Source organism: Aotus nancymaae, unplaced genomic scaffold (assembly GCF_030222135.1).
Source record: "Aotus nancymaae isolate 86718 unplaced genomic scaffold, 86718_ANA_hifiasm-v0.15.2.pri h1tg000079l, whole genome shotgun sequence".
NCBI lineage: Eukaryota > Metazoa > Chordata > Mammalia > Primates > Aotidae > Aotus > Aotus nancymaae.
Genome location: NW_026988494.1, coordinates 9,973,542 through 10,000,182, shown reverse-complemented (window position 1 = coordinate 10,000,182; position 26,641 = coordinate 9,973,542). Strand labels below are relative to the sequence as shown.

The following is a 26,641-nucleotide window of genomic DNA, read 5'->3' as shown; positions in this document are numbered from 1 at the left end:
ATGATAAATAAACACTAGCACTCACTCAGTCTAACTTGCATTATAATTAGCTCTGTGCATGTATCTTTTTATTTGCTCATGAAATCCTCAAGGCCAAAGATTATCTTATATTCTCTTCCTTAGAGTGCCTAGTAGTATGTAGAACATACTGTAGAAACATAATGTAGAAACATTCTGTAGAATGTTTCTACAGAAACATTCATGGGTGAGAGGATAGCTGAAGCTCAGGAGTTCAAGGTTACAGTGGGCCATGATTGGGCTACTGGACTCCAGCCAGGCCCTGCCTCTAAATAAATAAATTAAAGGAATAAAAAGTAAACAACAAAGCATTCATTCTGTGTTTTAACAAGCACTGTATGAAAAATAAATTTTAAAAAATTTAAAAATGAAATATTTATTGGCAGGCGGGAGGAGGGAGGGAGGGAGGGATGGAAAAACTCAAACCCACACTGCTGGAAGATCTCCTGTTTCAGCGAGAGCTTACCATTTTAGTAATACATCATTTCTCATCTTAAAAATTCAGAAAAATTCAGCATTATTCTCTCTTCTGAAGGTGAAGAGGCTATTTTCCAAGTCAACAGTGAGTAGATGAATGAGAGAAAGCTTTTCCAGTGTCATCAGAGCATTCTCATGGGACTTTATCAGAAAAACCATATTCTTTGCCTTTTTTTCTCTGGTAGAAAGCTTCATTGGAAAAAGAGCAAACCTAATTCAAGAGGAAAATATGGCAATAAGACAATTTCACTAGAAATTGTCTATGTGTTATTTGAAACATTCAGGTTCTAGAGCATAGTGTATTACTCTTTTAAGACCCTAATCTTGAATGCTTGTCATCAACTATAGAATCTTCTCTCACCTCATCTTGCCTTTGAGTGAGAGGAGAGTGAGGCTGCATGTTACACAGTAAGCAGTCATGTGAGATCACAAAACTAGGCTCAGGCCACCTCTTAGACACATGGCAAAGAAGGCAAGCTTGTCAGGGGCATATTCATTATTCCCTTGAATATGCTGATGTCCATGAGTCTGGGACATTAAAGGAAATTCCAGTAATATTTATTCAAGACAACATAAGCAGACTGTTTCCCCTCTGGTAAACTTCCTCATGTTGAATTGTCAATGCTGTAAGTATTAGTTCTTTTCCTCTCTTGCAATTATTTTCTAATTAGACAAATAATTCACACTCATTATAGACATATACAAAATATAAAGAAGACTAAAAATGCTTGTAATCTTACTGCCCTGGGTTAACAACTGATACGATTTGGCAGTATCCCCACCTAAATCTGAACTTGAATTGTATCTCCCAGAATTCCCATGTGTTGGGGGAGGTAATTAAATTATGGGGGCTGGACTTTTCTGTGCTATTCTCATGATGATAAATAAGTCTCACGAGATCTGATGGGTTTATCAGGGGGTTCCACTTTTGCTTCCTCCTCATTTTCTATTGCCACCATCATGTAAGAAGTGACTTTCGCCTCCCGCCATGATTCTGAGGCCTCCCCTGCCATGTGGAAGTGTAAGTCCAATTAAACCTTTTTTTCTTCCCAGACTCAGGTATGTCTTTATCAGCAGCATGAAGATAAACTAATACAACAACAGTATATATTTTAGTGCATTTTCTTCTTGTTCTTTTCCTATGCATGTATGATACAAAGAGGCACATGTGTCTTTTTGGAATAATTAGAATCATGTGGTTTGTATTTTGTTATTAGTCACTTTTTATATTTAGCAGTGTATTATTATTAGTATATCCCTGTGCCATTAAATATTTTTCAATACAGAAAGATATATAGGAGAATAATCTGCCTCTCCTCCCTCCAAATCTGTAAGACATAAATGAAATATTATGTACAGGGAAACTCATGATTTTAAGTGCTTACGTTAAAAAAGAAAAACCAAAAGTTAATCAGTTAAAAATCTAGTTAAGAAGTTAAAAGAATAGCAGAATTAAGAGACAGTTCCAAACAGGAAATTAAGCTAAAGTCAAGAACACAAAAATGTCTGTCTTCTCATCACTATCTTCTGTCAGACATTTTGCAGCATGATTTCTAGTAATCATCATTTTCTTACCATAGATTCAAGTTTATATCTTCTACAATTTCCCTTCATTCTGAAGGATACCCTGAGAAATTTTCTGCAGTTCAGTTCTGCCTGTAACAAATTCTATTAGCTTTTGTTTATCTCAAAGTGTCTTAATTTTACCATTATTTTAAAGTTTATTCTCACTCTATATAGAATTCTAGACTGGTGAGATTTTTTCAGCATTTTAAAGGTGTTAATTCTGGTCTTCTGGCCTCCATTGTCTCTAATATGAAATTAGAAGTTATTTTTGACCCTTGTTTTCCTATATATAATGTGTCTTTTGTTTTTTGGATGATTTCCGTATTTTCCGGTTTTTTTGTTTTTTTGAGATGGAATCTTGTTCTGTTGCCCAGGCTGGAGTGCAGTGGTATGCAATCTCAGCTCACTGTAATCTCCATCTCCTGGGTTCAAGCTATTCTCATGCCTCAGCCTCCCGAGTAGCTGGGGTTACAGGCATGTGCCACCACACCCAGCTAATTTTTGTATTTTCAGTAGAGATGGGATTTTACCATGTTGGCCAGGCTGGTCTTGAACTCCTGACCTCAAGTGATCCACCTACCTTACCCTCCCAAAGTGCTGGGATTACAGGCATGAGCCACCGTGCCAGGCTGATTTCCCTACTTTCTATTCATTTTTGGTTTTCAGCAATTTGACTGTGATGAGCCTAGATGTGGTTTTCTTTATGTCTGTCCTGCTTGGGGTTCACTAAGTTTCTTAAACCTAAAAGTTTGTGTTTTTCAACAACTTTTGGAAAGTCTGGGGCCATTATTCTTTCAAATGTCTTTTTCCACCATCCTCATTCTCTTCTTCTTTAGAATCTCCATTGCATGTAAGTTAGGCCATTTGATACTGTCCTATCCATCCCTGAGGTTTTGATCATTTTCTTCAATTAATTTTCTACTTGTCATATTGATTTAATTTTATTGAACTGTCTTCAAGTTTACTGAGTTTTTCTTCTGTCATCCCTAATAAGCCCATTCAGTGAATTTTTCATTTCAGGTATTATACACTTGAGTTTTAGAGTTTCCATAGGGTTTTAAAAAATAGTTTCCATTTTTCAAGTGAGATTTCATAGTCATTAATTCATTAAATTCATATTTTTCTTTAATTCTTTGAACATCTCTCATTAATTATTTGACAGTTTTTTTGTGTGTGTGATGGCGTCTCAATCTGTTGCCCAGGCTGGAGTGCTGTGGTGCGATCTCCGCTCACTGCAACCTCTGTCTCCCACGTTCAAGTGATTCTCCTGCCTCAGTCTCCTGTGTAGCTAGGGTTACAGGCATGTGCCACCACACCTGACTAATTTTGTATTTTTAGTAGAGATGGGGTTTCATCATGTTGGCCAGGCTGTTCTCGAACTCCTGGACTCAAGAGATCCACTTGCCTCAGCATCCCAAAGTGCTGTGATTACAGGTGTGAGCCACTGCGCCTGGACCTTGACAATATTTTTAATAATTGATTTAAAGTCTTTTGCTGGCAAGTCTAATACCTGGGCCATCTTAGTTTCTGTTGGTTGCTTTTTGTTTTGATTATCAATTATCTTTTTCTGTTTCTTTGAAAGCCTAATTATTTTTTAACTGAATACTGGACATTGTAGATAATACATTGTAGAGACCTCGATTCTACTATCTTCCTCAGAATCATTTTAGCAAGCAGTTAGATTATTATCTGATTACCTTGGAATGTGCATGTTCGGTTTTATGCTCTCATATTACAGATAAGTAAAAAGTCAGAAGTGTTTCCTAAGTGCTATCTTAAAGAACTCATTCTCCAAACCGTCTCTCATGACCATCCTATAGGTTTTTTAAGAGTGGGTATGGTGTAGGTTGTACTAGAGTGACTATCAAATTTAAGTGAATTAGGCCAGGCACAGTAGCTCATGCCTATAATCCCAGCATTTTGGGATGGGATGCCGAGGCAAGCAGATCTCTTGAGCCCAGGTGGTTAAGACCAGCCAGGGCAACATGGCAAAAACCCATCTCTAGAAAAGACACAAAAATTAGCCAGGCATGGTGGTGTGCATCTGTAGTCCCTGTTACTCAGGAGGATCACCTGAGCCTATAAGGTCAAGGCTGCAGTGAGTGATGATCACATCACTGCACTCTGGCCTAGATGACAGAGTGAGACACCATCTCAAATAAATAAATAAATAAATTTAATTAAAATTTAAAAATGTACTTATTCAGTTGCCATAGTCACATTTCAAGTGTTTCATAGCCATATGAGTCAATGACTACCAGATTAAAATTGTGCAACTACCGAACATTTCTGTTACAGAAAATTATATTGATCGGTGCTGCTGTATATCGGAGATCAGTAACTTTTTCTGTAAAAGACCAAACAATAAATATTTTAAATTTTAGGGCCATACGAGCCTGCATGGCTGCTCATCTCTGCATTGTAGCATGCAAGTAGCCACAGACAGTAAGGACACACATTAGCATGGCTGTGCTCCAATAAAACTTTATTACAAAAACAAGCAACAGCAGAATTTGGCCTATGAGTCATATTCTTAGAGCAAGGGTCAGCAAACTATGACCTACAAGCCAAATTTGGTGCACTGTCTATTTTGCTTTTTTTAAAATAGCTTTATTGAGATATAATTCACGTATCATTTACTCATATAGATCAGTGGTTTTCAGTATAGTCACACAGTTGTGCCAACATCACCACATCGAACACTTTTTTTTTTTTTGCCAATAAAGTTTTACAGGAAAGCAGGTTTACTCATTTATTTATGTCTTATCCTATGTCTGCTTTCATGCCTCAATGGCAGAGTTGGGCATTTGCAACCAAGACTATATGGACTTCAAAGTTTAAAACATGTAGCATCTGATTTCTTTAGAGAAATATTTACTCTAGAATGTCATCTGTACCCTTAAGACACAAGCTTGCTGTGTTTGACCTGGATTTCAGGGGTGTTCATGAAGTGTTATCTCTGCTCTCTGCCAGGGTCAGAACTCATGTCCACAGCACTGCTAGCTTGATCTCTCATCTCATTGTTTCTCGTAGAGCGGCTGCTACTTGGCAAGCCTCAGGTATTGTTGTCCATTGTGCATACAGCATAACTCTCAGCCACAGATCTGCAAGGACTCCAGTACAAATTTTTGGAACCTATTTCTGCATGGCTTGTCTGATGCATTATTCCAATTTGGTGTGCTTTCCTTAAATTAAAAAATATATTTGTCCGGTCACTATGAGAATTATTTGAGTCTCCTACTATGGGGTCTATTTCTCCTTATCAGGTCTCTTTCATTTTGCCTTATGTATTTTGAGACTAAGTTTTTAGGTACCAATTAGTTTAGATTGTATTTTTCTGTTGAACTAAAACTTCCACCAATACATTGGGAGCCTCTTGATCTCTAGAACCATTTTTGCCCTAAAGTCTAAAAGCAGAGTGACATGTTTTCTTTCATTTAGATTTGTCTATTGTATCTTTTTCCACTGTGTACTTTGAATGTTTCGATCTTTGTGTTTTAGATGTGTCTCTCATAAAAGTGCATTTAAATTCAGTCTCACAAGTTTTGATTTTTAACTGAGGCATTTAATCTATGTTCATTTGAATGTAATCACTGAAATGTTTTATTTCTAGATTTTTTAAAAATTTTTCATTTTTAATGAGACAGAGTCTTGCTCTGTTGCCCAGGCTGGAGTGCAGTGGTGTAATCTCAGCTCATTGCAATCTGTCTCCAGCATGCAAGTGATTCTCATGTCTCAGCCTCCTGACTAGCTGGGATTACAGGTGTGTGCCACCACTCTGGGCTAAATTTTGCGTTTTTAGTAGAGACGGGGTTTCACCATGTTGACCAGGCTGGTCTTGAACTCCTGGCCTCAAGTGATCCACCTGCCTTGGCCTCCCAAAGTGCTGGGATTACAGGCATGAGCCATTGTGACTGGCCTATTTCTCTTTCTTATTTTATCTTTCATAACTATTAAATCTAAATGTATGTGTGTGTATATATATATACATGTATGTATGTATATATATATATATACACACACACACACACGTATATGTATATTACATATCTCTTCTTTTCTCCTTCCCCTGCCCTTTCTTTTTGCCTTCCTTTGAACTGATTATTTTTTATTTCTCTCTACTATTTGGAAAGTTATTGTGATGGTTAATATTAGATATTAGATGTCAACTTGACTGGATTGAGGGAGGCCTAGATCGTTGGTGAAGTATTGTTTCTGGGTGTGTCTGTGAAGGTGTTGCCAGAGGAGACTGTCATGTGAGTGGTGAACTAGGAAAGGAAGACCCATCTTCAGTGTGGGTGGGAACCATCCAATTGGCTGCTGGTGCAGCTGGAACAAGGCTGGTGGAGGAAGGTGGGATAAGTTTGCTTGCTGAGTCTTCTGATTCTTTTTTCTTCCCACGTGGGATGCTTACTTCTGTTCCTCCTGCCCTTGGACGTCAGACTCCATCTCCTTCTGCCTCAGACTGAGGGATGCACTGTGGGCTTCCTTGGTTTTAGGCATTCGCACTTGGACTTGAGCCACTTCCGGTTTCTCTTTCCCCAGCTGGCAGATGGCCTGTCATGGGACTTCACCTTGTAATCCTGTGAGCCAATTCTCGCTAATAAATTCCCTTTTATATGCACATACATCCTATTGGTTCTGTCCCACTAGAGAACCCTGACTAATACAGTTATATAACAAATTCTCTTCTCTTAGAACTCATCCTAGAATGTTAACAAGCATATTTAACTTATCATATTCTGAATTTAATTAATAGGTTTACTCTCCTTCTTTACATTACATGAACTTAGAACACTTTAATCCTCTTACATTTCCCAGTTTGCATGCCATTGTTGCTTTGTATTTCACAACTATACCTCTATTTACAGAAGTTTATTGCCATTGTTTTATGCAGTAATTTTTTTCAAGATTTGCTTACATATGTGCCACTTTCTTATCTCATCATGCTTTCATCTCAATATTTCTAACTTGAATTGTCTTCCCTGTGCTTAAGACAAGCCCTCAGAATTTCCTTTAATCATTGTCTTTCTTTACTTCAAATTTTTTTAACTTCACTCTTATTTTTGAAAGTTATCTTCATGGCATATACAGTTTTAGGTTGATGGTTATTTTCTCTCAGCATATTTAAAATATGGTTTCACAAAAAAGAAAACAACAGACACTGGGGTCAACTTGAGGGTGGAGGGTGGGAGGAGGGAGAGGAGCAGAAAAGATAACGACTGGCTACTGGGTTTAATTTATGGGCGATGAAATAATGTATACAACAAACCCCCATGACATGAGTTCACCCATGAAACAATCCCCAAACCTAAAATAAAAGTTAAAAAAAAAAATTAAACAATGATGACAACAACAACAAAATATTGTTCCACTATAACCTATAGCTTCTATGAATGCTTTCAAGAAGTCAATTTCATTGTCACTCTTTTGTAAGCAATCTGTCTATCTTGAAGTTTCATTAGGCTGTATCTGGGTGTACATTTCTTTCTTTGTAAGAAATCATGCTTGGGTTCCTTGGGATTTCTGAATCTGAGGATTGGCGTCTCATTAATTCTGAACATTTCTCTTTATCCCTTTTTCTTTCTGGACAATGCAGTAGATAAACTATGGGCCTGCCTTTTGGCTCTCTAATTCTTTCTTCACCCATGCTAATCTCTCAAACCACTCATTGAGGTTTATATAAACTTTGTTACATTATGTTTCATTTCTAGAACTTCTAGTTGAATTTTTTCTCGAATCTTCTTAAAAACCTTTAATTATTTTGTTCATTATTTATATTTATATTTTCTATTATGAGTTGTGTTTACTCCCAAAATTCATACACTGAAGTCCTAATTTTCACTACCTTAGAATATGACTGTATGTAGAGATAGCATCTCCAAAGAGGTTATTAAGGTTCAGTGAAGTTATTAGGGTGGGTTCTGGTCCAATATGACTGGCCTTGCTGTAAGAAAAGGAGATTAGGACACAAAACATACAGAGAAATGAGCGTATAAAGACGGTGAAGGTAGCCATCTACAAGCCAAGGTGGGAGGTCTCAGAAGAAATCAACCCTGCTGACACCCTGAGCTCGGACTTCTAGTCTCCAGAACTGTGAGAAGTAAATCTCTGTTGTTTCAACCACTCAGTCTGTGGTACTTTATTATGACAGTCCTAACAAACTAACACAGACCTCTCTATTTTTTTTACCTTTAAACATAATTTAAAATACTTGTTTTATATTCTTCGTCTGATAACCCAATATGTGAAACCTTTTGGAGGCTAAATCTGCTGTTTGTTTTTTCAGCTGTATGATGCTTCTAGAGCATGGTATCTTTGTGAGTTTTGTGATCTGTGCTGGTGAGCTCATATGTTTTAAAAGTCCTAGTAATGGGAATTATTTGAAACAAATCTGAGAGGATTTGCTTTTCTTGGTACCATGAGCCTAGAGTCACTTCCAAGTCAGCGGCATTCTGCACTAATTCTCAGCATGAGTTTTTTGGGACTAACCAGGTAGTGTGAATTAAAGCTGGAAAACTGTACCACGTCTTTGTGTTTCCGAATAATCAAGGCAGATATTTTGTTCTCTTACCCAAGTACTAAGGCTGGAGAAAGACATTTTTCCTTGATGTCCAGGGTAAGAGCAGTGGTTGGGGTCAGTAGTAGTAGTTGGCGGGGAGGAGTAAGCTTCTATCTAATTTGTGGTCATACTAAAGATATAAGCCCCAGGGGCCCAGTTTTTTGTGTGATCTTCTATTAGAGTCTCTATTTTGTGAAGTCCCTAGACTTTTTCTCCTGTGGCCTGGCCACTGGAGTTTAATAAATGTCCGCAGGATAAAAATCAGATTTAGTGTTTCAAAGATAGTCCTGGAAGGAGAGGTACTTTTTAACCCAGAGCCTCTGTCAGTTCTCAGGAAGGGCTAGGCTGGTGTACCCTGGGAAAACTTTAATGTTGCTTTTATTGATATCTTTATCTGTTACCTTCCTTATTAGCTAGACAAATCTTGCCTTTCAAAAGAGTGAGGTCCAGAAGGGAAGCATTTTGTGAAAGTCACTTCTAGATCCCCCAGAAATTTATGTAGAGGAAAGCCCTTCCCCATACCTAGACTGTCCCGCACCTGAGCTCCCACCCTCACACAAGCAAGGGGGCCTTCAGAGACCATTGATCCCCATCCTCATCTCTCCAATCACTCTGTCTCCATTTCTCACACACTCCTGTGAAAAAAACAAACAGAAGCACCATCTGCCTTGGAAATATCCTGGTTATGCTCTTTTTTTCAGAAAGTGCTTGAAATAGAGGCCAAATTAAAAAATGCTCCATCACCTAAAGCTGTGAGGAGATAAAGCCAAGGTCTCTGCCTCTACTGCATCCCTGAAGGAGAGCCTGCCAATGCTTGTTTCTGGTGGGTATTTAATTTCAAAAGCTTGAGCCAGCCTATGAAGTGAGTCTCTGGCTTGGAAGCATTTTGCAGCATCATAACATGAGGCAGGTGGCTGGAAAGTGCATCCAAACTCACCTGGCACTGCCTTCGGCCTCCCTGAATGTAGAGTTGGCCTCAGTCCCCAAGCTGCTCTCTAGAAGCCTGCTGCATCCAGCACAGGGTGAAAGAGGCCATCACATTGATAAGTTAGAGGACCCCAAGCAAAGATCTGACTGAGAGATGCTCAACTCCATCTGATTATTTTCCAGTTTTATGTAAAGCCTCCAGTGTGACTTATGATTAGGTTTCGATTTTCTTTCTTTGGAGTTAGTCTTGTCCAGGGGCATGAACAGAAACTGCATGACCCAAAGACAGAGGGCTCCTCTCAGTCGGGGTCTCTGCTGACCAAAGCAATTTTGCAGGTGGGAAAAAAAGGACTCCAGGCAGGGGCTTATTGACACACTTATTGACCTTCCACGTCAGCTGTTGTTGCCAGCCTACCTTAGGCAAGAACAAAAGAACCTGAGCACATTTTCAGATTCAGAGTCAAGTCTGCAAAGAGCTGAGTGTCTGAGCATTCTCCTTAGACAAGGACAAAAGGGAGCCCCCTGTCTCTTGTTTCCAGTCTGCCCAAGCCCATGTTTTCAACAGAGTAATTCTGGCTAATAAACTCTACCTCCTTGATGGAAGAGGAGCATAAAGGCTGAATAGTATTTAGAAGATGAAAGATCAGTTAAGGCTTAGGTAAACAGTTAAGCCAAGAAAATTCTTCCTCTGTTGATGGAGATGGTCACTTGGAAACCAAGCTTCAGTTTCATATGAGCTCCATGAGTCTAAAACACTTTTCAAATACTCTTCAAAAAATTAACTACTGACACATCAGATAACAGATGGTGGGATAAAATTCTATTGGTCACTTTCCCTTTCTGAAACACCCAGAAAATTATATCTATAGCTCCCCAAACCATCCTGAGGAATATTTGGATCTGACTGAGCAAAAATTAACAAGAGCAAGTAATACCCACAAATCAGACCAGCGCTTAACACTCAGTAACTGTTGGTGAATGAATGAATGCAACATGTGTTTACCACATCTATAGCAGGATGTTAATGTCTCTGAAAATAGGATAAAGTATTCTATGAAATCCAACCTAAAGTGCTATGCTTGGAACAATTAGGTTTACATTCCCAGAGAAGACACAGGAGGGAGGAAAAAAAAACACAACAAAACATTGATATTGTGGTATTCTTAAGTTTGTGATATGGTTTGGCTGTGTCCCCACCCAAATCTCATCTTGAATTGTAGTTCCCATAATTCCCACTTGTCATGGTAGGAACCCAGTGGGAGGTAATTGAATAATGGGGACAGTTACCACCATGCTGTTCTCGTGATAGTGAGTGAGTTCTCATGAGATTTGATGGTTTTATAACCATCAAGGACTTTTCCCCTTTTGCTTGGCACTTTTCCTTCCTACCACTATGTGAAGAATGACATGTTTGCTTCCCCTTCTGCCATGATTGTGAAGTTTCCTGAGGCATCCCCAGTTCTGTAGAACTGTGAGTCAATTAAACCTCTTTCCTTTATAAATTACCCAGTCTTGGGTATGTCTTCATTAGCAGTATGAGAACAGATTAATAGAGTTTGTCATTTCAGAATATCAGGATATGTGGATGTCATAAGAAGAAACCCTTGGATAGCCCATCTGTATATTAAATGACAAGCCCTCTACCAGCCCTGCTCACCATAAAAGAGGGGAAAGTCAAAAAACGAAAGCAAGCAGGTCTTCAGGGCAAAGAGCACAGCACATCTGTGCAGAAAACCTAGACAATAGGCAGGGCACACTGGCTCACACCTGTAATCCCAGTACTTTGGGAGGCTGAAGCAGGTGGATTGCCTGAGGTCAGGAGTTCGAGACCAGCCTGGCCAAGGATGCAGTGGCTCACACCTGTAATCCCAGCACTTTGGGAGACTGAGGCGGGTGGATTGCATGAGGTCAGGACTTCGAGACTAACCTGGCCAACATAGTGAAACCTCGTCTCTACTAAACATACAACAATTAGCTGGGCATGGTGGCAGGTGCCTGTAATCCAAGCTACTCCAGAGACTGAGGCAGGAGAATAACCTGAACTCAGATGGTAGAGGTTGTAGTGAGCTGAGATCACGCCATTGCACTCCAGCCTGGGCAACAAGAGCGAAACTCTGTCTCAAAAAAAGAAAAGAAAAGAAAACCTAGACAATAATAATTATGAATAAATTTGCCAGCTGTACTTCATAACCTCAGAACATGATTAAAGCAATGTTTTCAGGAAAATTATTAGGCTTAAGCACTTAGCATTAATAAATACAAAGAAGCAAAATAATGCATTAGTTATTCAACTTGAAATGTTTGAAAAAGAACACAAGATCATTATGAAAAAACAAAATGAAGAAATAAAAATGAGAGTTGAACTGAATAAATTTAAAAAATGGTATTTGGGAGAAAAAGAAATGAATCCAAGTCCTGTTGCTTTTAAATAAAATAGATAAACCATTAATATTCTAAACAATAATGAGGGGCAACATACAAATACATAAAATTAGAAAGGAGAGTGGGAAATAACACAAAGACAGAGAAACTATTTTTTAACTATGCAAATAAATTAGAAAAACTAAGGAATGAATATACATGAAGTGAATAATTTGTCCAAATGTCAGACCCAGATAATTTCACAAATGAAATTTTAAATTTAAAAATTTTAAGAAAGAGATCATTCTAATACTTTAAAATTTTTTCTTAAGAAAATCAACATGTCCAATGTCCTTTATAAAGCCAATATAACACTAATACCAAAACTGGACAGTGGACACACAGAACTCACAAAACAGTAGACCTAGTAAGCCTAGTGCCAAAATATTTTTAAAATATTGACACTGTAATTAGAATTTTTTTTCCAGCTGACACACACTCTAACAGCTCCTTGACCAGAGAGGAAAGGTAGCTCTATTATAAAACCAAAATAATTTAAAGATTTCAATAATACAAAAGAGCACCATGAGTTTTGATCATGGTCTTTGGATCTAGCTGAATGTGACAACTACCAAGTAAAAGAAGTTATATCACAATCAAGAGGTGAACTGTGGGTAAACAGGTTTTCCAAGTCATAGACAACTGGGGCCAGAAATTGCTCACAAATATCGTCTCTGCTTTCTCAGATCAAATGCAGGTTTCTTTTTTAAAAGATTTTTGTTTTTATTTTTTAGAGACAGGGCCTCACTCTGTCATCCCGGCTGGAGTGCAGTAGTGCAATCATAGCTCACTACAGTCTCAAACTCCTGGGCTCAAGTAATTTTCCTGCCTCAGCCTTCTGAGTAGCTGGAACTACAGACACAGGCCACCACATCTGGCTAATTTTAAAATTTTCTGTAGAAACAGGGTCCTGCTGTGTTGCTCATGCTGGCCTTGAACTCCTGGCTTCAAGCAATCCACCTGCCTGGATCCCAAAGTGCTGGGATTACAGGTGTGAGTCACAGCACCAGGCCCTGAAATGCAAGTTTATTTTTGTGACAGTGAATGTTCCATTTAAATAAGTTATTCCAAAAATGATGATGTGAGCCTGTGAATGAGGTTCTACTTCCTGTCCAAAATACTCAGAGAGAAGGCCAAATTGGTGAGATGAGAGAGGCAGGTTGAGAGGTAGGAGGAGTGGGGGCAAGGGGGTTACATTCTTCAGAAGAATAAAAGTGGAGCCTGTAAAGGAGAAGCAAAAGAGACAACAAAGAGAGGGGCTTTGGCATCCTTGGAGTGGAACAGATTAGTGACATCAGTCTTAAAAAAGCCCAGTCATGACTGGTAGTGGCTGATGAGGCCTAGAGCAGGAAGCGATTAGAGCTGAAGTCATTAAAAAGTCTCTGTGAAGCTTAGCTGGCTGTCCTCCACTTAATCCTCTTAGGCAAACAGGCCATTCTCACTACGCCTTGGATGGAGGCTCAAGCTGATCTTGGCCTGAAATACCAGCTGACTTTGGGAATTAGACTCGGTATTCTCAAGGATTGGGAGTAAGCATGTGAGTTGGTTTGTGAGGTGTGGAAAGCCAATTTGCTGATGGTATAAGTCTTCCATTTAATCCCAGCCAAGCATAAAGTGATGTAGAAAAAGAAAGTCTTCAGGATCAGTGTTAAGTGCGGCTTTGAAAGAGCTAAGAACAACTGCTGGAACTGTGACCCATAACTCAGGCTCTGCCGGGCTGATCAGGCACCTGGGGGAACACGGGGAGAAGTTCTAGCACATGACCTGTGTGATCTGAGATTGAAACTGACCTTTTGAGGGAACAGGGCCAGAAGCTAGAAGCACCCAGAGACTGTGCCTATTCTTTCCAGAAGGATCCCTGTCTCAGCTAGATGAGCCCTGGCAGGCTGCAGTTAGATGCTCAAATTTCAGAGAATGGATTGAATGAAAGTCAGTCTGGGTCTGAGACAAGACTTTCAGTTGATAGAAATGGTTAAGATTTTCCTCTGAGTAATTTCTTTCCTAACTGGCTGTGAAAAGAAGGAACAAAGGTCAGTGTCTAATTGGGTTGAGATCTCAAAGGCTCTGCAATCAGTTTATTTCTTTTATCAGTGTGGGCTCACTGGTGACTGAAGGGGGTTTATTATCCAAATTATATAAGATCTGTGATTTGGATTTGCCACCAGAGAAGGTATTAAACAGTACTACCTACAAGAAGTACCATGCCTTGTACAGAATTTTAAATTTTTGAGTCGCCGCATTAAAAAAAAAAAAAAGGAAACTGAATAAATTGCTTCTAATAATATATTTTCCTTAACCAAACATAATTAATGTAAGAACATACTAATAAGATGTTTTACATTATTTTTCTATATTAACTCTTCAAAATTCAGCACGTCTTAATTCAGGGTAGCCCTTTATGAAGGGTTTGAAAGCTATGTGGGGTCAGAGGCTACCATATTAGACAGTGTCTAATAGTAGATGCAAAGGATTGCATCACGTGGTCCCTGCCCTCTGAGAGCCATAAACATGTACCTTTATTCTGTATTCAATGACGTTTAGTAGGGGGATGGAGAGACTTACGTGGTAAGACTCCACTTGAGAGAGATGGGAGCCTTTCTAGAGTTTGAGGTCAACCACTAGTGCTTGGCAGGTTGTACATGGCTCCCCCGCCTTCTTGGATCTGGTTAATGAATAACTCTGTCACCCTACCAAGCCCATCAGAACAAATTCCTGACAGCTCAACCAAACAGAAATCACAAAACCAATTAGGCCAACCCAAATTTGCATACTTTCCTTACAGTATTTGAGAGGTCTCTATTCTGCAAAGCGTTAGGGGGATTGTGTGGGGTAAGGAAGGACTGAAGCAAATACTCCAGATGGCCTCTGTAGATTGGTTTAACTCAAGAGCACACGTAAACACATTATCAAGATCAGGGTCAGTACTAGGACTGGTTCAGATACACAGCTCTTGACACTCCTAAAAGGAGCTTTGGCCAACATCTCCACAGTTTAGGGGTATAACTTTTTGCAGTGCCTAAGTTCTTTAAATGCAGCCAGCTTCCCCTGGGCTCTGAGCTGGGCTGCAGCCAGCACACCTAGGCCATTACTGGCTCCAATGCCTGGTCTGTGTGGTTGGCCAGCACTGCCCTCTCACCCTCCAGAACCTCTGAGGCCAGGTTCTAGTCTCTGGTCCATATCTACTCCCAGATCCCTTCAGACTCTCTTTTCTGATTCCTTGACCTAGCATCTCACTTACCTCTGCATGCTTTCCTGACACATCAGTCTCTCAAGTGTGGGTAGAGTCATCTCTGCCACAAGGACCCTGGGAGCCCTCCCCAGCCAGGCTTGCTCATGCTTTCTCTGCCTTCCTCTCTTCTCTCCCTAGCAGTTGAGAGACATTTGGGTGCAGTGACATCTGGAGCTAATCCCATCCCCTAGACCTTAGGAGGTCCCTGTTAAAAGGACCAAGTGTGAGTCTCACAGTGCTGGCCCCACTCCAGGTCTTTCTTCTTGCCTCATCCTACTCTGTCTCAGGCTCCCTGCAGCTTCTTACGTTACCTTAAGCTAGTTGACTCCTTCCATATCCATAATGTGCTAATTTCAGAACACTCAACTTCCATATATGCAAATTCTCAAAAAACAGTGCCTAAAAACTAGTGATGTCATCATTCATTCTTTCTTTCAAGAAATATTTATATTGCACAAATCCATGTGACACAATAAATTTCTTTCTATGGCAGATGGATACCGTGTGGTATCACTGTGTCATGACTTTCTTTGTAAGTTATACCCCCCAACCCTGATGACAGCACATTAATGGGGATAAATGATCCCCAGAAGAGCTTTTAGCCTATCCTGAGATCTGCAACACAAGGAATTTTTAACCTGGAAAGTGTGCTTAACTTTTCCACTGCTGAGGGTGTAACTTGATTCTTGAGGGCTGCCTAAGTACAGAATGTTTGGTCTCCTGGAGAGTGCCCAGCTTAACAGTGAGAATTGGATTGCTCCAGCAGGGCATTGGTCATTTGGCCTGTGGGGTAGCCCTGTACTTCTTGCTCTTTTCAACACGTGAAGGGAGAGGTGGCCAGTTCTCTCTGAGGGTTGCCCTATGCCAGTGTCAGCAGCCAGCTGGATAGCATGGGAACACGCCTGCTCCATGAAAGGGGTCATCTATGCAAAGCAGCCCCCAAATGCCAAAAGAGCCAAGAAAACAAAGAACAAGGCAGACAACTCCAGTGTGTTGGTAAAGGACGTTTTACTGGGGGAACTTACAGATGGAAGCAAGGTCTTTAGTGGCAGCAAGTCAGGGAGATCTCTGCACCTGTTACCCCCAGAACCAGGGCTTATATATCATAGGGAAAGAGTACATGTGCCCTGTGCAAGACAATGAAAGACTACCTTCCAGAAGAGACAAGAGTGCTGCAAGCATCAAAGCCTATAATTTGTGTGACAACATCAAGGTTGACATGTTCTTACACGAGGGACAGTAAATTAAGTAGTAATCAGGAGGCATTCACAAGACAAGGGCTATTCAGAAGTGAACATAGCAAATTAGCCTCCAAGATGGTGTCCCTTGTGTCTCCAATTCCTCTTGGTAGTAGTCATATGCTCAACCTTCTAATGTGATTTGGAGCAAGTAGCTTCCTTATGTTTGTTTCAGGTTGCTGACCTGTTAGTAAAATAAGATTGAAGGGCACATAAAAATGTCACTGGACAGATCTTATCAGCAGCCCTTTGAGTGCACGCAAAGGCTAACAGTAAAGTGGAAAGCAAAGCAGATGTGAAGCTGGCCTTCTACTCACCTAAGTCAGGTGTCAGCAGCATAGGGAAGGGCCCTTCCAATTCTGTGCACCACATACGGTGTCTATGACAACCTAGGATGCATTTCATTGTTGGGTCCCATTGGAAGTAAGAATTGAGAGAGACTGATTGATATGCGCACAGGCATGAATGGGATTGTTCAGACATCCCTGCACTTTCAGGGTGTGTCCTATTAGGATTTCCTGAGCATAAACACGAGGGGATGGCGAAAAGTCCCACTCTTATCTGCATTCCACGAAATCCACTGGTTTTGGCTCTGGTTTTAGCTCAGTGTCCAACTAATGCAGCATTTAAAAAAATGGAAACCCTGAGACTTTTCTATTGTTCTTAATCAGCTGAGCATGGATGCCAAAATGTCCCTGCTTCCCACTAGGGGGAGCTTGTCATGCAGCACCAGAAACAGGACCAGGAGGAGCTGGTATTGGAGAGGCTGAGCTGGAACGCGATTAGATTTTGTGCATGTGGGTCTTCTAACGGGAAGCACATCTCTTTTCTGTATTTTGGCTTTGATATGATTTAGTGGCTAGACTTAATTTTTGTGCCATCAGAGTGGATGTTATAGCTCCTATTTTGTAATCTAAAAAGCTTAAACACTTTTTCTACAGCCCAGGGTATTTTTTTCCTTTCTGTCTTTCTACTATCAAATTGTATACATAATGATCCCTACTTTAAGGCACTGAGCCAGGCCCCACACAAAGTGTTATGAGCAGGTGGGCTTCTTCCCCATCGATGTTGACTGGCTCAGGATCCATTTCGCAGAACCCATGGTCTGTCGAGCCTGTCTACAAACTGTGCCCTTCTAATTCAGTATGACCAGGCTTGCATAGCTGTGTTCTTTTATCACTTTCCCTGTATTAAATATAGTTAAGAGGAAATGGGGTCATCTTTGCTTTTTTAATATTTTTATTTCCTGGTTGAAAAACAATTGAGTGAAATGTTTTGTTTCTAGGGCGGTGACATGGAAATGTTCTATTTCAGTGGTAGGAGGTGGTGCAGAGCAGCAGAAAATGTGTCGCTCTGAAGTCAGAAGTGGTGTTTCAATCACTGCAATGCCCTTTACACTTACTGACTAAAGGTTCTCAGTCTACTGTAGCCCACCAGACTTCCATTTCCATCAATTAAGTAGGGATAACAATACCCATTTCGTGTGTGTGTGTGTGTGTGTGTGTGTGTGTGTGTGTGTGTGTAATGAGAATGGATAAAGACAGGCAGTTGAAAAGACACAGCACAGTGACTGGCACATAGCAGATGTCACTCCATTCCTCCTTCCCTTTGGTCAGGAATCCTCTTTGCCATTTGATCACTTTTAAACAATCTCTCTCTCACATTTTCTTACTTGTATTATTTAATAGCCTGTTTGCCTGATCAGTGTAAGATAAGGCAACCTTAGTACAGAAAAATGGGGAGTAGACAAATAGCAAAGAGAAAGCTATCCTTTAGGAACAGAAAACACAACTTAATTACATTCGAAACGGATTAAAACAGCTTCCTGAACCAGGTGACCTACAGTTTGCTGCCTCTCCTATGCCCCACCTGTGTCTGTGTCTGTCCAGTACTCATCACAAGATGCCAGGGCCACACCCCCAACAGCAATGCCTGCCTTCCTTCTTGATTTAGTGTCCTTTTGTAATTGGTACATCATATTTTTACCTATTCATGGTGTACATGTGATGTTTCATTACATCTTTAGAACGTGTTATAATCAAGTCAGGGTATCAGGGTATCCACCTTGAGTATTTCTTTCCATGTGTTGGGAACATTTCAAACCCTATCTTCTAGCTATTTTTGAAATATGTACTGCAGTCACTGTACTCTACCATCTAACATTATAACTTATTCTTTCTATCTAACTATATGTTTGTACACAACCAATCTCTCTTCATTCCTTCACCTTCACGTCCTTCTTAATCTCTAGTAACTACCTTCTACTCTCTACCTCCATAAGATCACCTTCTTTTAGCTCCCACATATGATTGAGCAAATGTAATAAAAATATGGAAAGCTTCACAAGTTTGCATGGCATCCTTGCGAAGGGCTGTGCTAATCATCTCTGTATCATTCCAAGCACCAATTACTAATGTATTAAACACTAATACTTGCTACTAAAGTAAGCACAGATTTAGGATCTTTGACATGATCCCAAAAAGATAGACATTGAAGTGCTTTGGTAGATGATATTCAATTGAGGTTCTACTTGTGTAGAATTAAATTATAATTTTACTCAGTCTTTTGGAAGATCCCAGAATTTGATAAAGAATTTATAGGTGTGCGCCTGTAATCCCAGCTACTCAGGAGGCTAAGGCAGAAGAATTGTTTGAACTCGGGAGGTGGAGGTTGCAGTGAGCTGAGATCACACCGTTGCACTCCAGCCTGAGCAACAAGAGTAAAATTCTGTTTCAAAAAAAAAAGTTTAATATGTGTGTGTATATAAACCTAGCTGGTTCCTGTCAGACACTAACGTTGCGTTGCCCAGCAAATAATAAAGAAAGAAAAAGGCCCTCAGATCTTGAAAAACTGGACCATCACAGTCCATCAGACATGTCTGATCCCTGGCACTCTCCCTCCAGCTCCCAAGCCCTCTTCCTTTGTCTGCCCTCCTTGCTTTTGATTCCAGGTTTCTAACAGATCCTGGCCCTTGCCTGTGTGCCATTCTGATTTTGCATCTCTCTTTACTTCCACTGATACCGGACTCAGTCTCTCTGTCCATCTGCTGCCTTCAGCAGAATTTCCTAAAGGATTTCTGAAACCAACTAAATCCTCCCACAGATAGTTTTTTTGGATAAACATAGAGCTTGACCTTTCTGGTCTTAAAACTTGAAACTACATTTGCTTTATCTGAGTTCCTTTCTCAGGAAATGACCTTCAACCTCTCCCAAAAAAGTATCAAAGAACTGAAACTGACCAGATCACCATATCCAATGAGATGCCTGACCCCTCATTCATCAGGTTGCTTCTTGCCCCTTCCTACTTCTTGTTTTCTTACACGTTGTTTCATTTTTTCCCTGCTACATAAGTCCTTAGTTTTAGTTGGTCAGGGAGATGGATTTGAGATGGGGCTCTCATCTCCTTAGCTGCAGCACCTAATTAAAGCCTTCTTCCTTGTTAGTACTCATCATCTCAGTCATTGGCTCTTAGTCATTGGCATTCTGTGCAGTGAGCCACAGAATCTAGACTAAATCCCTGGTGTTTTAGTAACATTTCCACAAAATACAGTTCTAAGGGTGTTGTATAAACAAATAATATATGTATGCAAATGAATAAAAATAAACCAGTTCATAGAGAACAGAGGTTCTGCCCCTTCTCTCAGTATCCAACCCTGTGCCTTATATACAGAAATTGCCCAATAAATACTGGCTACATAATAGGTGGCCAAGTTTCAGAAATGGAGGTTAAACTTAAAAATACATTTATTTGACTTTGGAATGTTAATTAGCCCTTAATATATGAGAAAGCATTGAGAATTTTTAAAAAATAGAATAAATCTTGACCTAAGTCTTATACCTTATGTAGATATTAACTCAAGATGATCTAAGATGGATCACGGATTTAAATGTAAAACTAGGACTATATATTGCATTTAAACAAATTTAAATGTAAAACTGTAAAACTTTTAGAAGACGTCATAAGGGAAAATCTTCAGGACCCAGGGTTAGGTGAAAGATTATTAGATGTGACACCAAAATGCAGTCCATAAAAACAAAGTAAATGAGAGTTCATCAAAATGAAAAACTTTTGTGCTGTGGAAACTAAGTTAAGCAAATAAAAGACAACCTATCACCTGGGAGGATACATTTGTAAACCACATAATTGACAAAGGACTAGAATCTAGAATATTTAAATAACCCTCAAAACAACAATTAAAACAACTCCCAAATCTAGTTATAAAATGGGCAAAAACATGAGCAGATATTTCACCAAAGAGGAGATACAGATGAAATATGAATATGCAAAGATATTTATAATCATTAGCTATTAGGAACATGCAAACTAAAATTACCATGAGATATTATTACATACCTATTTGAACAACTACAAAACAGTAACAATGCTGGAGAAGAAGCAGAGAAACTGAATTTCTCATATGTCCTTGGTGGGAATTTGAAATGGTGCACTGGCTGTTTCTTATTAAGCTAAACGTGCAACTACCATTCAATCAGGCAATTATATTCTTGGACATTTATTCTGGAGAAATGAAAATGTCTGTCCATATAAAAACTTGTACCTGAATGTTCACATCTTATTATCACCCCAAACTGGTGATTTAAAGTCAAAGTGTCCTTCAGTGATGAATGGTTAAACTAACCATGGTACAGTCACACCAGGGAACATTGCTCAGCAACATAGAGGAACAAACTATTGATGCATGCAACAACCTGGACCCATCTTTTTTTTTTTTTTTTTTTTTTTTTTTGAGACGGAGTTTCGCTCTTGATACCCAGGCTGGAGCGCAATGGCGCGATCTCGGCTCACCGCAATCTCCGCCTCCTGGGTTCAGGCAATTCTCCTGCCTCAGCCTCCTGAGTAGCTGGGATTACAGGCACGCGCCACCGTGCCCAGCTAATTTTTTTGTATTAGTAGAGACGGGGTTTCACCACGTTGACCAGGATGGTCTCGATCTCTTGACCTCGTGATCCACCCGCCTCGGCCTCCCAAAGTGCTGGGATTACAGGCTTGAGCCACCGCGCCCGGCCTGGACCCATCTTAAAGGCCGTTGTGCTTAGTGGAAAAAACCCCATCTCAAAATTGTACTTACTTGCGTGAGTCCATATAGATAACATTCTTGAAATGACAAAATTATAAAGATGGAGAGCAGATAAGAGTTTCCAGGGGACAGAGATGGAAAGAGGGGATAAATACAAAGGGGTGGTATAAAAGAGCCATTTTGTGGTGATGTGGTTATACAAATTTACACACAGCATAAAAGTGCATCAAACTATACATATACACACCATACACACACAACTGAATGCATGTAAAAAATGTTGAAAATGGAATAAGGGGCCGGGCGTGGTGGCCCACGCCTGTAATCCCAGCACTTTGGGAGGTGGGCGGATCATGAGGTCAAGAGATCGAGACCATCCTGGCCAACATGGTGAAACCCTGTCTCTACTAAAAAATACAATAAAATTAGCTGGGTGTGGTGGCGCGTGCCTGTAGTCCCAGCTACTCGGGAGGCTGAGGCAGGAGAATTGCTTGAACCCGGGAGGTGGAGGTTTCTGTGAGCCAAGATCGCGCCACTGCACTCCAGCCTGGCACATGGCAACAGAGCAAGACTCTGTCTCAAAAAAAAAAAAAAAGAAAGAAAGAAAGAAAATGGAAAAAGGCGTGTAGTTAATGACTCTGTACCATATCAATTTCCTGGTTGACACTGTACAACAGCTATATAAAATGTCCCTCTGGGAGAAGTTGGACGAAGGATACACAAGACTATTTGTACTATTTTGCAACTTCCTTTCAGTCTATAATTATTTCAAAATAGAAAGTTTAAAAAAAAAAAGGGGATATCCAAGAAAGGGTTTTAACCATGAAACCCTTTATTCCTGGAACATCAGGTAAGATTAGTGTTCTATAGAACATATGCTGGGAAATGCAAGTCAAAGAAACTGGTTTGGAACCAACAATCCTGTCCCCATTGTTCATCCCAGCCCCAGGCCCATTAGACTTTACCTCTATCAGTGGCCAAGCTTGTCCCGTAATTCTGTCTCACTTTGCAGCTGAGAGGATACTCCACAGAGTTGCTTTTGTTCAAAAGAGTTTTCCACAAAGGTTGTATCTTGGTTCATTTCTGTTTTTTGCTTTGGCTCTGGCTGCTCTGCCAAGTTTGTCCCAATGTGTGTCAGTCTGTGCCAGGCACCATGCCTCATCCACAGAACCTAATGGGATATGACACAGGTGGTAGGTCAGGATAGTGACAGCCAAGAATCTGGAAGAAGCAGAGGCATTGTTGTCCTAATGGCCTATCTCAGAAGGTATTATGCCATAAACAGAAGCTGTGAATGAACCTAGAGTAAATAAGTCATTCCCAGTGCAGCAGACTGCAGTGTGTACACAAGTGAGTTGATATCTTTATCTCTATTGACACACAGCCTAGACCAATGGTGCTCAAACTCCAGTGTTCCTAAGAATCATCTGAAAATTCCCTATTATTGCTATATTAGAATCCTGGAGGAAGAATCTGAGAATAGGCAGATTTGGAACAATCTCAACAAGTAACACTGGTACAGGAAGAGTCTGGGACCACACTTTCTTCTACAATATCACTTTTTAATCATTTCAGCTAGGAGCCTTGTTACTTGCACTTCATATTATATGAAGCGTTTAAAAGTGATAACTTCTACCCATTCACACTAGCACATATATTTACCAAATGGGATATTTTAAATTCCCTTACACATCACTCAGAAACAAACCAATGTAGTGGTGTGTGTGTGTGTGTGTGTGTGTGTATGTGTGTGTGTGTTGAAAAATAAAGGGTAATGATAATTCCCAAATGTGGTTCTTCTTTTAAACAAACTCATTAGAACTAATAGCATTTGTGATAAACCCAGGACTCTGGGAAATAGGAAGATTTTTGTTTTGTGTTATTTGTTTTGCTTAATCATGGTCAAGGAATTATTAGAGACAATTTGAACATTACCTTAATGAGTCCTGCAAAGTAATGCTTTTGACAACTATTTTTTAATTGGCCAAGAAAGAAATCCTAATAAATCACTCTGGCCAACCTGGCAGCTTGTTTGCTATTGGACATTCTGGCTTATCTTTGGAGCTCCACTGGAGCCAGTCTAAAAGGACAACACAGCTTTATGAAAACAGAGCAAAGACTCACTTAGTGATTAGAGGTAATATAACAGAGATAGCTCCAGTAATCCACAACCCTGGAAGTGACCAGAATGTTTTACTGTGAGTTTCTTTGACTGTACAATGGTGATCCATCCATATCACCACTGTGTTTACCAAAGCTATGGTAAGCAATATGGCAGAATCTAATCAAAAGTGTCAAAGGATTTATGTGAAGTAATGCATATGTTAATTCACTTGACTTTCCCATTCCATAATGTAGACATATTTCAAAACCTCATGTTTTCCATCAGTTTTTTAAATTAAATACACAATCTTTTAAGTATTAAAGAATTTCATAGCCCTTCCAACCACCCTTGATCTAGATCAGTGATCTCCAAAACAGAATGTCCAGCACTGATCTGTTGGAGTGCTGGAGAAAATGCTAAAACTTCCATTTATATTTAGTTTTATGAAAAAATAAGAAGTTTAACTTAACTAATATTAATAGATGTATTAAATTGTCAGCCTCATTTAATCTATATGTCGCAAACATCATCATGGGACCCATGTAGTGTTCCCAGGATCTTAAGAGTGGAGATACTTTGATCAAGAATGTTGATAGGCTGAGCACAGTGGCTCACACCAAGTGGGAGGATCACTTGAGCCTGGGAGGCAGAGGTTGCAGTGAGCTGAGATTGTGCCACTGCACTCCAGCCTGGGTGACAGAGCAAGATCCTGTCTCAAAAAAAAAAAAAAAAAGAATAATGATGGCAGCCCCTTACTTAGCCATGAGCTATCAGATTGGACAATATTGCACTGGAGATGCTCCTGGTTAAATGCACTTACAAATATTGTTATCTAGATTAAACTAATCCTCACAAAATGAACAAGTGGCTTAAAACAATTCCTTCAAAGGAATTGCCTATGTCATCACTGCAGAAAACTCTGACCTAGAAAATGTCCAAACAACTTGAGAAGTCCATTGAAGATAATAATAATGCAAGCACAAGAGAACATCAAGAAAAAGGAAGACCTGACATTTATCCTACTTGCCAAGTGGGCTCTGTATCTGCCCACATCATGAGTTATTTTAAAAATCAGAGATGATCTATCAGATTTTAAAAGAAGATGGCCAATCTGTGAGAAGATGCTTTTTGAAGAGATGCATGCTATGAAAAGAATAATTTGAAAGTGAATATTTGGAAACATTTTCAAGTTTATGTGATTTTTTTTTACCTTAAAAATTCTGTTTCAAATGTAAAAACTCTCATATTATTACCTTTAAAGAAACTATCAAAAATCTGTTAAAAATTCTTCCAAAAAGAGTTTTAGTGAGTTTTTAACCTATTTGTTAAAAATACTAAAATGAAATACAGTAGTCCCCCCACCATCTGTGGATTTACTTCCTGTGGTTTTAGTTACCCACAGGTATAGAACAGTGAGACATTTTGAGAAAGAGAAAGAGGACCACATTCATATAGCTTTTAGTACACCATATTGTTATAAATGTTCTATTTTTTTAATTAGTTATTGTTGTTATTCTCTTACTGTGCATAACTGATAGATTTTATCATAGATATGTATGTACAGGAAGAAACATAGTCTATATAGAGTTCAGTATTATCTGAGGTTTCAGGCAACCACTGGAGGTCTTGGAAAGTATCTCCCATGGATAAGGGGGATCTATTGTGCCTTGTGATCAGTTAGGAAGAGGAACTTCTTGACATCAGAGAAAATAAAAATTACCAGCATAATTTAAACAAAAACCTTTACACAATCAATGGAGTGGAATGAAAATGAGCATCTAAAGGGGTTCTTGTTCCATCTGGTTCTGTGCATCTTTGTGAGAGAACGTTTTCAGCCCCAATAAGCAATAAAGTCAAGAAAGAAAGAGAGAGAAAGTAGAAAGAAAAGAAGGCAGGCAGGAAGGCAAGTAGGCAAAAAGGCAGGCAGGTAAGGAGGAAGGAAGGAAGGAAGGAAGGAAGGAAGAGTGTAAGAAAGGAGGACTTTACAAATGTTTTTAAGGGCTGAGAATAGGAATTCCAAACATAAGGAATCAGGAATAGAGAAAGACTCTATGAATTACATACAAATCTACATGTGTGCATGAGGAGTGTACATGAGCAATAGAATAGAAATCAAGATAGTAAGAAATATTTCTAGTCATAATGCTTTGAAAATAAAATTGTACTTTTAGGTATAAAAGCTTCTATGATTTTGCAAAAACAATACACTGCAATAAATGCTTTCAGTTTGACTACTGTGTTAGTTTTCTAGGGCTACCATTACAAAGAACCACAAGCTGGGTAGTTTACACAACAGAAATGTATTTTCTCACAGTTCAAGGGCAGAAGTCCAAGATCAAGGTGTCAAGAGGGCCAATTCCTTCTGAGGGTTGTGAGGGAAGAATCAGTTTTATGTACCTCCCCTTATTCTGGTGGCTTTCTGGGAATCTTTGGTGTTTCTTATAGATGGCATCTCCCTGTGTCTTCACATGGTCTTCTCTCTGTCTCTGTATTCAAATTCCCCTTTTTTATAAGGACACCAGTAATACTGGATTAGGGGCCTACCCTATTCCAGTATCATCTATCAGTTACATTTACAATGACCTTTTTCATATGAGGTTACATTGTGAAGTACTAGGGGTTAGGATTTCAACATACAAAGTTTGAGGAAACACAATTCTACCCATCCCAACAATGACTTTGTAAAAACAAAAATCCACCTTCCTCATTTCTTTTAAAAGTTTGTCTTTGATAAAGGGTGAGGACTTGCAAAGCTTGCAGTTCTGCATTGGTGTCAAGAAATCACAGTGCCCTTAATTACCCCATATACAATCTCTACCCTGCACCCCAAGATGGCCCTCCATGGGTAGAAACCAACCAGCAATATTTCAAGACAAGAATCATAATTTGCATTCCTGTCCCAGTCCTTAGCAGTGCCATCTACTGCTGGTTTCTTTTTTCCATATGTTATACCCTTTGTTCTTCTAAAGCTACAGATAAAAGATTTCAGACTAGGCAAAATTTCAGGGTGTCTGTACCATCTGTGAAATATCTTCCCAAATGAACAGTGAAAGGAAGCACT

The 26,641-nt window shown here is 39.6% G+C and overlaps 1 long non-coding RNA gene and 1 pseudogene across 1 annotated transcript in view; both read right to left on the bottom strand.

Moving 5' to 3' along the window:
- Positions 1 to 26,641, bottom strand: part of LOC135271457 (uncharacterized) — a 213,206-nt gene that overhangs the window by 46,829 nt on the left and 139,736 nt on the right. Inside the window, exon 4 of the long non-coding RNA XR_010339601.1 lies at positions 22,442 to 22,647. This is a non-coding gene — a long non-coding RNA (uncharacterized LOC135271457). The remainder of the gene's footprint in view (positions 1 to 22,441; positions 22,648 to 26,641) is intronic.
- LOC135271504 (U6 spliceosomal RNA) lies at positions 18,763 to 18,862 on the bottom strand (annotated as a pseudogene).